Source organism: Ascaphus truei, chromosome 14, assembly GCF_040206685.1.
Source record: "Ascaphus truei isolate aAscTru1 chromosome 14, aAscTru1.hap1, whole genome shotgun sequence".
Lineage (NCBI taxonomy): Eukaryota > Metazoa > Chordata > Amphibia > Anura > Ascaphidae > Ascaphus > Ascaphus truei.
The window spans coordinates 3,785,073-3,798,213 of NC_134496.1; the positions used below are offsets into that span (position 1 = coordinate 3,785,073).

At 47.2% G+C, this 13,141-nt stretch overlaps 1 pseudogene; it reads right to left on the reverse strand.

Moving 5' to 3' along the window:
- Positions 1-7,905: 7,905 nt before the first annotated feature.
- LOC142465555 (large ribosomal subunit protein uL4B pseudogene) lies at positions 7,906-8,853 on the reverse strand (annotated as a pseudogene).
- Between the last annotated feature and the right edge of the window lie 4,288 nt (positions 8,854-13,141).

Here is a 13,141-nt window from a genome sequence, read left to right on the forward strand (position 1 = left end):
TGAGAAAGCGGGTTGGCGGCTTAAACATCTTTGGGCAAAACCAACTGTAAGACGTTCTATAAGTTGTACGTGAAAGTCTGTCATTGGTCCCTGCTGCCGGTCACTGTGCCAGCGGATAGACATGAAAGTAAGATTTGTACTCGTATCTGCTGGAAAGACAATACAGGAACAGACCTAAGGTGAGACCAGCTCTGCTGGGACAAAGATAAGTACCTAATTGTTCACTGTTTTTCTTATATGTTTGAATTACCCTCTATGTAATGATCCCCCTCCATTGGGGAGGTGGATATCCCATCATTGTGCTCACAAACAGTATTGAAAGGACAGTCACATAGTTACATAGTAGATGAGGTTGAAAAAAGACGTACGTCCATCAAGCTCAACCTATGCTAAATTTAGATGACAGATACTTTATCCTATATCCGTACTTACAGTATACTGATCCAGAGGAAGGCAAACAAATAACCCCAGTGTTATATCATCCAATGATATCTCATAAGGGGAAAAATAAATTCCTTCCTGACTCCAAGAATTGGCAATCAGATTACTCCCTGGATCAACATCCTTCCCATGTATACTTATTTGGTATATCCCTGTATACCTTTGCTTTCTAAAAAGATACTGTAAGAGATGTGTTCAGAGGTATGCAATGGAGACTATTTTATGGTGAAATTAAAATAAGGCTTTATTGCGCCTGTTACTTTAAACACAGCAAACATGTAAATCAGCAAACAAAATCCGCTCCACTTTGGAGTATATATACTGTACACTTGTAGTCCAGCTCTCTTTTTGTAACTTTCTTTTATTGGATTTTTGCAAGTATAATACAGTCAGTTATCACATTGGTACCTAATGGTAGACTGTAGGACATACAACATCGATACAGACATGGGGAGGGGTAGACGTGAGTGGGTTAGGGTAGAGGAGAGGGGGGGAGGGGTGTGGGGAGGGCAAGGGACTGAGGTATCCTCTTCCGTGTGCTCCGTTAGACTTAGCTCGCTTCTGCAGACTTAGATGTGTCCGCGCCGCCCCCGTACCGAATCTACGGGCCCGGTGGTTGTGTGGTTCCTCTCTGTCCATCCTGTGTTCATGGTTGTTATAGTTCCTCTCGTGTGTTTAGTCCGACATCAGAGGAAAACCCATCTGATTTTATCAAAGCCAGACGGAGGCATTGCTCATCCCTGGGATATCGGTCTGTGCCAACCACAGTGACCAGACTTTTTGGAAATTTGGGCCAGTGTCGTTGACCATACTTGTCAACTTTTCCATCTGGCAAGCAAACCAAATTCTGTTCCGAATTTTGTCTATTGATGGAATTGTATTCTGATTCCACAGTGCTGCGGTCTCGCACCTCATCGCCGTAGCAAAGTGTGCTATTAATTTATTTCCTGATCTCGATACCTCATCTGTGGGCTTACCTAATAGGAAAACCCATGGGTCAAGTGTAATTTTGAGGCCCAAAAAGACCCTCTGAAGCCAATCCCTGATTTGTGTCCACACGGGTATGATTCGTGGACAAGACCACAGCATATGTACCAGATCTCCCCGTTCCCCGCACCGTCTGGGACAGAGCGGGGAAGCGCCCGCGACGAATTCAGCCAACCTAACTGGGGTGAGATACCACCTCATTAACACTTTATATTAGTTTTCCTTCAATGTCGTACAAATCGAACTACTGGCCGCAGCCTTAAAGATCGCCGTCCACTCTTCGTCTTCTAACGGTCCTGTCAGGTCTGTCTCCCACTGTGTCATAAACCTGGTTTTGCGCGATCCGTCAGTGTCTGCCCCAACCACTTCCCTGTATAGAGCAGAGATGAGTCCCCGTGTGTCGGTTCCCCGAGCACTGAGCTTTTCAAAATTAGTTAGAAGTGGTCTATTGATGTGTTTGGTATAAAATGCCCGGACCTGAAGGTATCTAAGAAATTCTGTGTTTGGTAAGTCCGTATCTGACTGCAATTGTTCGAATGTTTTGATCGTGTCTCGTCCCTCCAGGTCTTTAAGCCTTCTCAGCCCCAAGTTTTGCCAGTGAGTGTAGTTCCTACCTATCAGCCCCGGAGCAAAGTCTGGATTTCCGTACAGGGGGGTCATTAAAGAATGTTTTGAGGTTAATGTGTGATTACTTTTGGCCGCTTCCCAAACCGATAGGGAGTTATGCACCGAGGGCAGCGGGTTCTTCATATCTTTTAGTCTGGGTTTAGGATACCACAGTAGATCTTTAAGCTCGAGCGGGGCGCAGACCTCCCTCTCCAAAGCCACCCATCGCCTCTGCTCCGGATCACCATGCCACTGAATAATTTGGCATAGTTGTGCTGCTTTATAATAGGCCATCAGACTCGGTACTGCTAAGCCTCCAGTTTCCCTAGGTCTTTGCATAATTGACATTTTTACCCGTGGCTTTTTATTCTTCCAGATGAACTTTGTAACTGCGTTCTGCAGTTCCCTAATGTCTGATCTCACTACGGGTATCGGAAGGGTTTGGAACAGATAGAGTATCCTGGGGAGGAGGTTCATTTTCACACAGTAAATTCTGCCAATCCAAGATATCCCATATGCAGACCAATCTTTTAGTTCTTTTGTGAGGGCTCTTAGGAGTCTCGGATAATTCTCTTGATAAAGATTGGTGTTATGTTTAGTTAGGTATATTCCTAAATACTTTATCGCCTTGGGCTGCCATTTAAACTGAAAGTTGATCTCTATTAATTTCTCCGTCTCCTTTGGAATATTTAGGTTCAGTGCCTCCGACTTAGATTGATTTATCTTAAATCCGGAGATTCTGCCAAATGTTTCCAGTAGAGCAAACAGATTGGGCAGCGAGGTAAGCGGTTTCGTCAGAGACAAGATAATGTCATCTGCATACAGAGCGATTTTGTGCTCTTGGGATTGGATTTGTATGCCGGCAATATCCGGGTTACGACGTATGTGCGCCGCTAGCGGTTCCATGCATAGGGCAAACAACAAGGGCGAGAGTGGGCAGGCCTGTCTGGTCCCGATTTTGATTTTGAGCAACTCTGACGGGAAACCTTGATGAACCACCTTGGCGGTCGGAGTTGTGTATAATGCTTTTATTGCCCCGAGAATTTTACCTCTAAACCCGAATGCTTCAAGCGTGGACTCCATGTATGGCCAGTCAATCCTGTCGAAGGCCTTCTCTGCGTCTAAACTTAATACTACACCTCGGATTCCGTTGGCATTGATAAAGTTAATGATATCTATGATTCTTCTAGTATTGTCGGCCGCTTGTCTATTGCTAATAAAGCCAACCTGGTCCGGGTGGATAAGCCTTGGCATGATTGCACTCAATCTGTTGGCCAGCAATTTGGAGTATATCTTAACGTCCGAATTGATTAATGATATCGGCCTATAGCTTTGACAGTTTGTAGGATCTTTGTCCTGTTTATGGATTATAGATATCGACGCCTGAAGCATCTGGTCTGAGAAGGGTTCCCCCGCCAAGACTCCGTTAAATAACTTGAGAATGTGCGGCGCTAGAACCCCTATGTATTTTTTGTAATATAAATTAGAAAACCCATCTGGGCCTGGGGCCTTAGAGGGTTTGAGATTTTTGATAACCGCGGTCAGTTCCTCCAGAGTGAAATCAGTCTGGATTGCCTCGCTCTCCACTCTGCTCACTCTAGGTAAGGTTGCCTCTTTTAGGAAGGTCTGTAATAATTTGCTTGTTTTGGAGTTGTGTGTCACCTTCTCCCCATTGTAAAGCTGTTCATAATAAAGTCTAAACTCTTCCACTATACGTTTGGGATTGGAGGTCAATTCTCCCGATTTAGTTTTGATGGCCTGTATGTTATAGTTTGGTTGCCTATTGCGAATCCTGTTGGCTAGCATAGTATCCGGTTTGTTGGCTTTCTCAAAAAATTTCCTCTTGGTCCAGCTAATGTCCCTCTCGGCCTGGGATGTGAGGAGGAGGTTAAGTTCTATCCTTACATCCTTCAACTCCTTAAGAATGTCCTCCCCACCTGATCGGCTATGTAGTGTGGAGAGCTCATTTAACCTCTTGTATAGTTGTGACAATTTCGATTCCCTCTGCCTTTTTCGCCTTGCTGCGAGACTAATGAGCGTTCCACGCATTGTGGCCTTGTGAGCCTCCCACAGTATAGTGTGGGATTCCACTGTACCTGCGTTCATGACAAAAAATTGTCTAATCTCGTCTTTGACTATCTGTGCCAATTCCGGTATCTTTATTAGGGACTCGTTTAATTTCCAGTTTGCTCCCGGGCTAATCTGTCTAATTTGCGTGCATTTTAGCTCAATTGATGCATGGTCCGACCATGAAATGTCATGAATTAAGGTGTCGGTGATTTGTGGGACCATTCTGCTCGACACAAGGAAGTGGTCTAGCCTGCTATAGCTGTCATGGGGGTGTGAATAGAATGTATACGACCGGTCACCTGGGTGCTGTTCCCGCCATATGTCCACTAGACATAGCCGTCTCAGCCCCTCCATCAGCCCCGTCGTCCCTGCTTGTCGCATTTTCTCCCGTCTCGGGGACCTGTCTATTCGAGGGTCTAGGACCTTATTGAAATCTCCCGCTAATATTATATTGCCGGAGGCCCATTGCTGCAGTTTTAGGAAGAACTCTGTGAAGAATTTAGGGTCTTTTTCACATGGGGCATATATGCACGCCAGGATTACTCTGCATTGTTGCAATGTGCCCACCAATATAATATATCTACCGCCTGGGTCACGTTTTATTTTTTCCATCTCAAATGGGACTCTGTTATGGAGGAGAATGGCTACCCCTTTTTTTTTTCCTTAGCTGAGGCTAGATAGAACTTCCTGAAATGTTTGTCTATGAACCCCGGGTTTTTTCTCGAGCAGTAATGTGTCTCTTGTAGGAATAGAACATCTGTTTTCCTGCGTTTAAATTCAGCAAAGGCGATTCTACGCTTTTGAGGGGAGTTGAATCCCTTAACATTCTGTGATATAAATGTCAATGCCATAAGTGTTTATGTAATGGGTCTTTGCGGGTGTGCTGTGTTTGTTTCCTACCCTTGTCTTGACTTTTCTGCCGGTGTCGGGAGCGGTACTGCTGCTCTCGTTCTGCCGAGCTGCTTCCTTTTGGGATACCTGTGGGATGGGGAGGAAAACACATAGGGGAGTGACAGGGAACATAAATCCTTGTAGGGCATACAAGGGAAACCATCTTGGTCTTATTGGACCTGTGGTTTACTGCCCGGGGATGCCGCACATATTCCGGATGATCCCACCTTCCCGTCCGGGATTGAGGGGGACACTCCAGACTGCGGATCCCCTGGTCTTTGACTGACCTGTGGCTTAAGGCCACAGTCCAGCCCCAGAGGCACATGCCAACAGGTAGGGAAGAGGACAGGCATCCGCCCCCCCGTCGGCAGCATAAACATTTTTTTTTTAAAGAACAACTAAACTAATAGCAGTGTTTTGCAAGTTCACCAACATACTAGCTAGTCCGTGTTGCTTCCATGTCTTGTTGCAGACCGCTATGTGCTAAAGACTATGGTTATTTACTTTTAACTGTCCAGCTCTTTAATTACCCTTAACTATATAACTTAACCGGGTTTAGCCCCCCGCCCCCTTGTCCCCTCGGGGGAATGCGCGAACCCCCTCGGAGCACCCCCTCTCTCTCATTGTCTCTCCCCAGACCCTCTGCCTCACTGCTTTGGTGCGCGGCCATCTTTGTCCTGCTCCGCAGGCGCTGTCACTGACGTCAGATCCGGATCGACACGGACTCGCCGGGGACCGCCCTCCGTCGTCATCCGGGCTGCGTGCGCATTCCAGTCTGTGGTGAGCCGAGGGAGCAGGCGTGCCCTGAGGGTGGAGCTAGCAGGAGCTTCTCTTTTTCGCGCCCTTTTCATCTCCGCCATTCTGTTTCCGCGCTTCCTCCCCAGATTCTCCCGCGGATCGTCTCCGGCCGCCATTTTGGTGAGTGTTATGATTTTCTTTACTTTTGTTTTCTTTTTCCCTTTTAGCCGCTCTCGCATCCTCCGCCGGGGCTGGGCTATCTGGGGCTGGACCCGTCGAGAGGGGGCAGAGGGGTCACCCTCTGTCAGTCGTTTTTGCGGGTATTACTCTGTGGTAGACACTGGAGATAACTTTAACCGGGTTAGTAACAGGAACTGATTTGTCCAGCATAGCTGGAAGGCCGCATACAAAGCCATCATGCCGGTCTGGGCGATCCTGAGGTAGCTTGGCGCGGACCTTTAGGTGAGCCCACCTTTTCCCATTCCGTCCGCCTGGGGGGGCGCCCCACCTGGGCCTCCACTAGTGGAAGGTCATGAGGTATATTCAGCTTATTCAGGAACTCGGCGCCATCCGCAAGGTGTTTTAATACATGGGACCGGCCGTTTTGCACCACGATCAGGGCAAAGGGAAAGGCCCATCTGTACCTTATATTTCTGTCCCTTAGTAGTTTGGTAACTGGCTGGAGGGCCTGACGCCGTGTCAATGTGATCGGGGAAATGTCCTGAAATATGGCCATTTCTATTCCCTCGAATTTCACCGTTGGGATGGCTCTTGTAATTTTACTGATTTCTGCCTTTGTGGTGAAATGATGCAGACGCAGGATTATGTCTCTGGGTGGGTTGTTAGGAAGCGGCCAGGCCCGTAATGCACGGTGGCACCGGTCCATGACCAACTCCGCTTCCGTTTTCCCCGGCATAATGGAGGACATCCAGCGATTCAGCAGCACTTCGGGGTCTAATATCTCCTCTGGTATCCCCCTAACCCTCAGGTTATTGCGCCTATCGCGATTCTCACTGTCCTCGTGGCGTTCTTCCAGCTCTGCCACCCTTCTCTCTAGCGTGGAGACCCTGGTGTCAGTTACAGTTTGAGAGCGGGAAGACTCCTCCATTTTCTCCTCCAGGGCGTGCGTTCGTGTCCCGATGTTCAATATGTCCTTCCTTAGTTGGTCCACCTCTCCGCGGAAAAACGTTTTTAGATCAGAGAGGAGTTGGGCAATTTCCCTCTTTAGAGCACCCGTCTGCTCATCCGTTGCCGACTCCAACTCCGGTGCGGAATCTGAGTCGGAGGCCGCCATGCTGTCTGTCTCTCTTGCCTTCTTTGCCCCCACGAAATAGGTGCGTACATCCACCTTTTGTTTGGATTTTTTGCGAGTCGCAGCCATGTGTGTGGTTGCTGGGGTCTTAGCTCTAGCCGGTCCCGTAGTGTAGGGATATTTTTGTTGGGTTTTGCAGTCGTAATGCTATATTTATTGCCGACGGGTATCGGAGCGCTCAGATCAGGCTGCCATCTCCGTTCCCGCCGCGCATGCGCCCACCAGTCCAGCTCTCTTTAACTGCGTGGTTACGATTCACCGGCCCAAATCATAGGGACATTTATATATATATATATATATATATATATATATATATATATAAAGACATAGATAACAGTCTTATAAGAAAAGTCTCATCTGTCTCTTGTAGGGGAAGGCTTCTTTGTTCTCCTGGTGTCCACACCTTAGTGCGATAAAGCAATGTCAGGATCCAGGTTTAGAAGTACTTTCCCATGTGTCTTGCTGGCAGCGTGCAGTCTCTTTTGGCAGGCTCAAGTCGTCTATTTTCCCTCTGCCAGTCTCATCTGTGAGACTCAGGAACCTCTCCTCTGTCTGTCTCCTTGTTCAGCTCACATGTGTGCTCAGGAGTCTCCCCTTCCTGTCTCTGGAGGAGCCTTTTCTCTAACAAACCTCCAATCAGCCAGGTGCTGGTCAATTAACCAGCACACTGCTCGATTAGAGGCAAGTTTTCTGAACAGGGATAAATCCTCTGTTACAGATACCCAACTTTTTTTTTAAAGTTTTAAACCGCTTTTATTGGGAGTAAATCCAAAGTGCTGGCCATGGACCACCAGTTAATCCACACTTCAGGCTAACTTGGCTTTCTTCTTTTCTTTGGCTTTTATGTTCTCAGCCTGACGCAGTGGGTTCTTCTTCAGTTCCCTGCGCTTAACCTTTTTAATTGGCGCACGCAGAGCCTTCTGGATTTCTTGGCTCTTTATGATTCTGCTTAGATCTGTGTTTGTCATCTTGTGCATTGGGAGGTTGTAATCGGCTTTCAGGGTGCCAGATTTGCGTCAAGTTCCGTAGAGGTCGTCCAGCTTGCGGAAGGCACTTTCTGTCCAGATGCAGAAGCGTCCAACATGGCCGCCGGGGGCCAACCTCAGAAGGTTCAGTTTGTTCACATTGAGTAGTGTGATACCTGGAATATTTCTGAAAGCTTTGATGATGCTGTTGTCTTCGTTGAAGATGATGCAGGGTCCTTTGCGCTGGATACGACGACGGTTTCTCATTTTAAGTTTGGCAGCGCGCATACGCTGGGAGGCGAACACCTTCTTGATGTCATTCCAGGCTTTCAGCAGCAGAACAGCTTCCTTTTTTTTCTTGTAACCTTCAACTTTGTCTTCAACAACCAGGGGAACCTCTGGTATCTCCTCGATACGGTGACCTTTAGGCATGATGAGCGCAGGGAGGGCAGAAGTCGCCAACGCAGAGCAGTTCGCGTAACGCTTCTGGGTCGCATTGACTTTACGATGCCAGCGCCTCCAGGTCTTGGTTGAGGCAAACATACGCCCTCCACGACACATATTTCCGAAGGCACCCAGCCCTACCAGTTCCCCATGACTCGGCGCTAGTCTGATGCCCAGCAAGCTCGCTCACGGCATACGGCTGCCTGCTATTCTTGCGCAGGTTGGTATGTACAAAGTTGACGATATCAGGGCGAATAGGTGCCTTGAACACCCCGGGCATGGTGACATTTTTGCCCAACGTCTCCCCCTTTCCGGAGTACACCGATATCAAAGGACGAGCACAGGCCATGCTCCCTGCTCCCGGCTCCTCGCTGCTGCTTCACGATGGCGGCCACAGAAGTAAAAAGCTACCCAACCTTTTTTTAAAAAGATATCTATTGTATCTGCCATCACAGTCTCCATGGGTAATGAATTCCACACTGTAACTACCCTTACTGTAAAGAACCCTTTCCTTTGTTGCTGGTGAAATCTCCTTTCCTCAACCTAAAGGGATACCCCCGAGTCATTTGTATTGCCCATGGGATGAATAGTTCATTTGAAAGCTCCTTGTACTGTCCCAGAATATATATGTATATAATTATCATATCCCCTCTTAGACGCCTCTTTTCTAATGTACATAAATCTAATTTAGCTAGCCTCTCCTCATAAAATAGATTGTCCATCCCCTTTATTAATTTGGTGGCTCTTCTCTGCACTCTCTCTAGTTCCATAATGTCTTTTCTAAGGAGTGGTGCCCAAAATTGTACTCCATATTCAAGGTGTGGTCTTAATAATGCTTTGTAAAGGGGCGTAATTATGTTTACTTCCCTTCCATCTATTGCCTGTTTAATGCAAGATAAGATCTTGTTTGCCTTTGCAGCTACTGCATGACATTGGGCACTATTGCTAAGCCTGCTGTCTACAAGCACTCCTAAATCCTTCTCCATCAAGGATTCCCCCAATTTATCCCCAATTAATTTGTAAGTCACCTGTTTATTCTTGCTTCCCAAATGCATAACCTTACATTTATCTGTATTAAACCTCATCTGCCATTTACCTGCCCACGTTTCCAGTCTCTCCAAGTCCTTGTTGTTTGCCTTCCTCTGGATCAATATACTGTACTGTAAGTACGGATATAGGATAAAGTATCTGTCATCTAAATTTAGCATAGGTTGAATTTGATGGACACGTCTTTTTTCAACCTCATCTACTATGTAATTATGTAATTATGTAACTTTATAACAATGTAACATATACTAGAAATACACATATACACTTTTAAGAATTAAATAAAGCCTCTGTGTGCTTATTCCACAAAAAGCATCTCAAATAATACACATCAAAAATGTCCTGCTTAACATGACAGATCTGAATAAATAAACATATATACATGTACATAATATAGTAATACTTGCTATTATACAACTCATGAGCAAGTACATGAATATATGTGTAGCACTGCTTTCTCCCCCCTCCCTTTGGAAGATGTTACTGCAGCTACTAAGATGTTGTGGTGCTGGCATACCTGTGAGGGTCAGGAGAGCTGAGATGTCCGCGTTAGTGTGATGACAGGGACAGGCTTTTGATGTACTCAGACCTCATTCATGGTGACAGCGCCTCCAGCTTCAGTGAGCTCCAGGAATCCCAGAGGCAGTTCTCACCAAAGCACAATTTGTTCCCTCCCCTGCCCAATATACTGCAACTCAGGCAGGGGTATATAAAGCAAAGGGCTTTATTGCAGACACTGCAGATGTTACACACATAGCGGATGCAGGTGGATAGCAGAAGGTCCCAGACCTCTGGATGGTGCTGGACCTCTGTTAGTATTGAGACCTCTGTAGAATTTAGATGGTCTCCCAGCCCTCTAGAGTCTGGGGGGCACACTCATCCCGGATGGGAGAGACTCACAGCCCTTCCTAGACTAACAATTTGTCACTTCCTCTCTGAGATCAAGAAGGGGAGGGCACAGTGCCTGCACCACGATTGGCTGCACACAAAAACCATGTCACCTCCTCTCCTGTCACTCAGTGAGTAGGAGGGGGTTCAAAAGCCCACAGGATTGCCTGTCACAGCCTGTAACTAACAGGAACTTACATGACAGGAGGCAGAGAGGCAGCATAGACCAGCATTGCTACATATGATTCGTTTTGATGCCTGGGTATTGCTCTCTATGTCAGGGGATACGTGTTACCACATTCCTTTGAAACATTGTTCTTTGGTGTGTGCTGCAACTCGGATACTCTTCTGATACCACAGGTGGGTTTGTGAGAGGTTCAATTGAATCCATTAGGGGTTATTCCTCTTCATCATTAATGTCATCTGTCAAGTGTGTTATTTATTTTATTTTCACTTAAATATATATATACATGTTATGTGTAATATGTATATATCTGTATATGGGGGTGTATTTAGGTGCATACATATTAGGAAGGAATTATGGTCTCATTTAAACGCCTTTGAACCAAGTACATGACTGCCTATAACAAAACATGGGTAGTGTCCAGGGCCAGCAGGGGGGGGGGGGGAACCGGGACCAGTGTCAGGGTCGGCAGGGGGGGAGCAGGAGAGCCGTGGGGACCAGTGTCCAGGGCCAGCAGGGGGGGGAGAGCCAGGACCAGTTCTCAGGGCCGGCAACGGGGGGGGGGGGGGGTTGGTGTCAAGAGAGCCAGGACCAGTGTCCAGGGCCAGCAGGGGGGGAGAGACAGGACCAGTGTTCAGGACCGGTGGGCGGGGGGAGGGGTGAGAGAGTCGGGATTAGTGTCAGGGCTAGCAGAGGGGGAGAGCCGAGACCAGTGTCCAGGGCCGGCATGGGGGGGAGGGGGGGCAGCTGGGACCAGTCTCAGCACTAGCAGGGGGGGAGAGCCGGGACTAATGTGTTTTATTTTGGGCCTGTTTTTTTTAGCTTCCCCATTTATTGCTATAGTGGCAAAGCATGCCCATATTATATGGGCATGCTTTAACACTGTGCTAATCAATGGGTAGCGGGGGTGGAGGGTGGGGGTAGTTGCCCCGGGGAATGTGGTTAGGCCTCCCGGGTGGGTAGCGGGGAAGGGTGGGTTTAACCCCTTAATTACAATAGCGGTTACTAACCGCTGTGATTAAGGGGTTAGGGGCCATTAGATTGTATTTTTTATTGTATTGTTGCTGCCAACGGAGGACATGGACGGTGATGAGGATGAGGACGCCCTTCATCCTGGCAGGCTGGCAGGGTAAGTGCAAATTTAATTTACTTTATGCTGGCTGCTTTTATTTTAAATGAGCAAATGCACTATTATCCATATCTTGATAATAGTTATTTTGCCCATTACTGTACTGTATGTGTTAGGGGGGTTGGTGGGGGTACAGGGGGTGGGTGGGTTGTGTATTGGTGGGTAGTAGGTATTGTAAGGGTGGGTAGTAGGTATTGTAAGGGTGGGTGGTATGCGTCACGAAACGCGTAGGGTGGTTTTCTTCTATGAGGACATTATTATTGCATTCATCTTCCAGTCTATAAAATAAATAAATCCTGCGCAATGGAGTGCTTAACAATAAAACCGGGAATAACCCAGTAAAAGTGACGTGCTAATAATTTAGGTGAACAAATCACTCACATGAACATCTGCAGGAGGATGGTCTGGTCACGTAAATATCTCTCTTAAAAGGCACATGGAGAGTACATAGCATAATACAGTTTAATGCACAAAACAAATAGATTCAGATTGGGGAAAGGCACACTCACATTCTCCCAAAGAATAAATCGCAATGAGTGCTTTGAAGGGCACACGCTCGCCTCTCTGATGCTTTCGAACAGCTCTGGAACTGGAAAGGTGACGGTGTGAGTCCCTGCTATCCGCCTAGATCCTCCGATCAACGTTGTGAAGTCGCAGCCGTCGGCACTTACGCATCTGCACGCGCAGCAGGTGCGGTGGCTCACGACGGACAGTGCTTTCCTTGCCAGCTACGGAGTCAGCTACGGAGTCTCCAGAGGGACAAAAACCCTACGCGTTTCGCCTGTTACCACGTTCGGCTTCCTCAGGGGTTGTGGATCCTGTTCTGGGGAGCTCCTGATGTCCCAAATAGATCCAGTGAAGAAGAATCAAATAAAAAGGGGTTTAAAGTGCTAAGTGGATTCCTTGGCACATTAAACCCTTTCATTTGATGATTGAGACCGTGTGCCGGATTCTTCTTCTTCACTGGCCTCATTGAGGAACACACATTTGTGTTCGCGGCGCGGGCCTGCACTATAATCGCGGCCTAAGGCACCCCATCTACACTACCTCATAGTAGCACTCCTTAGGAGCCGGGCAAGGAGGGGTTACATAGGTTATTTTCTTTTAAATCCGTCTGTAAACATGGTGAGCGGAGACTTGGGAGCGGCTGTATTTCCTCTGGCAGCTCCATCAATTATATTAGAATATACTTTCAAACCCACTATGTATTCATTTGTTTACCAGGTGTGGCCTCTTGCCTTACACCTTTATACAGCCTTTCTAAATTAGCACTCTGTTTATCATTACTTATATATTCAATTTATGTGCATATTTTTCAGTTGTATACACTGTTTAGTTGAGATATATAATAAAGAGCTGCTTCAGGGGGTGATATAAAGTGGCCACTGCTGACACGCACACAGGGTGCTGCAGCTCCTGACAAAGCGAGAAACCATTGC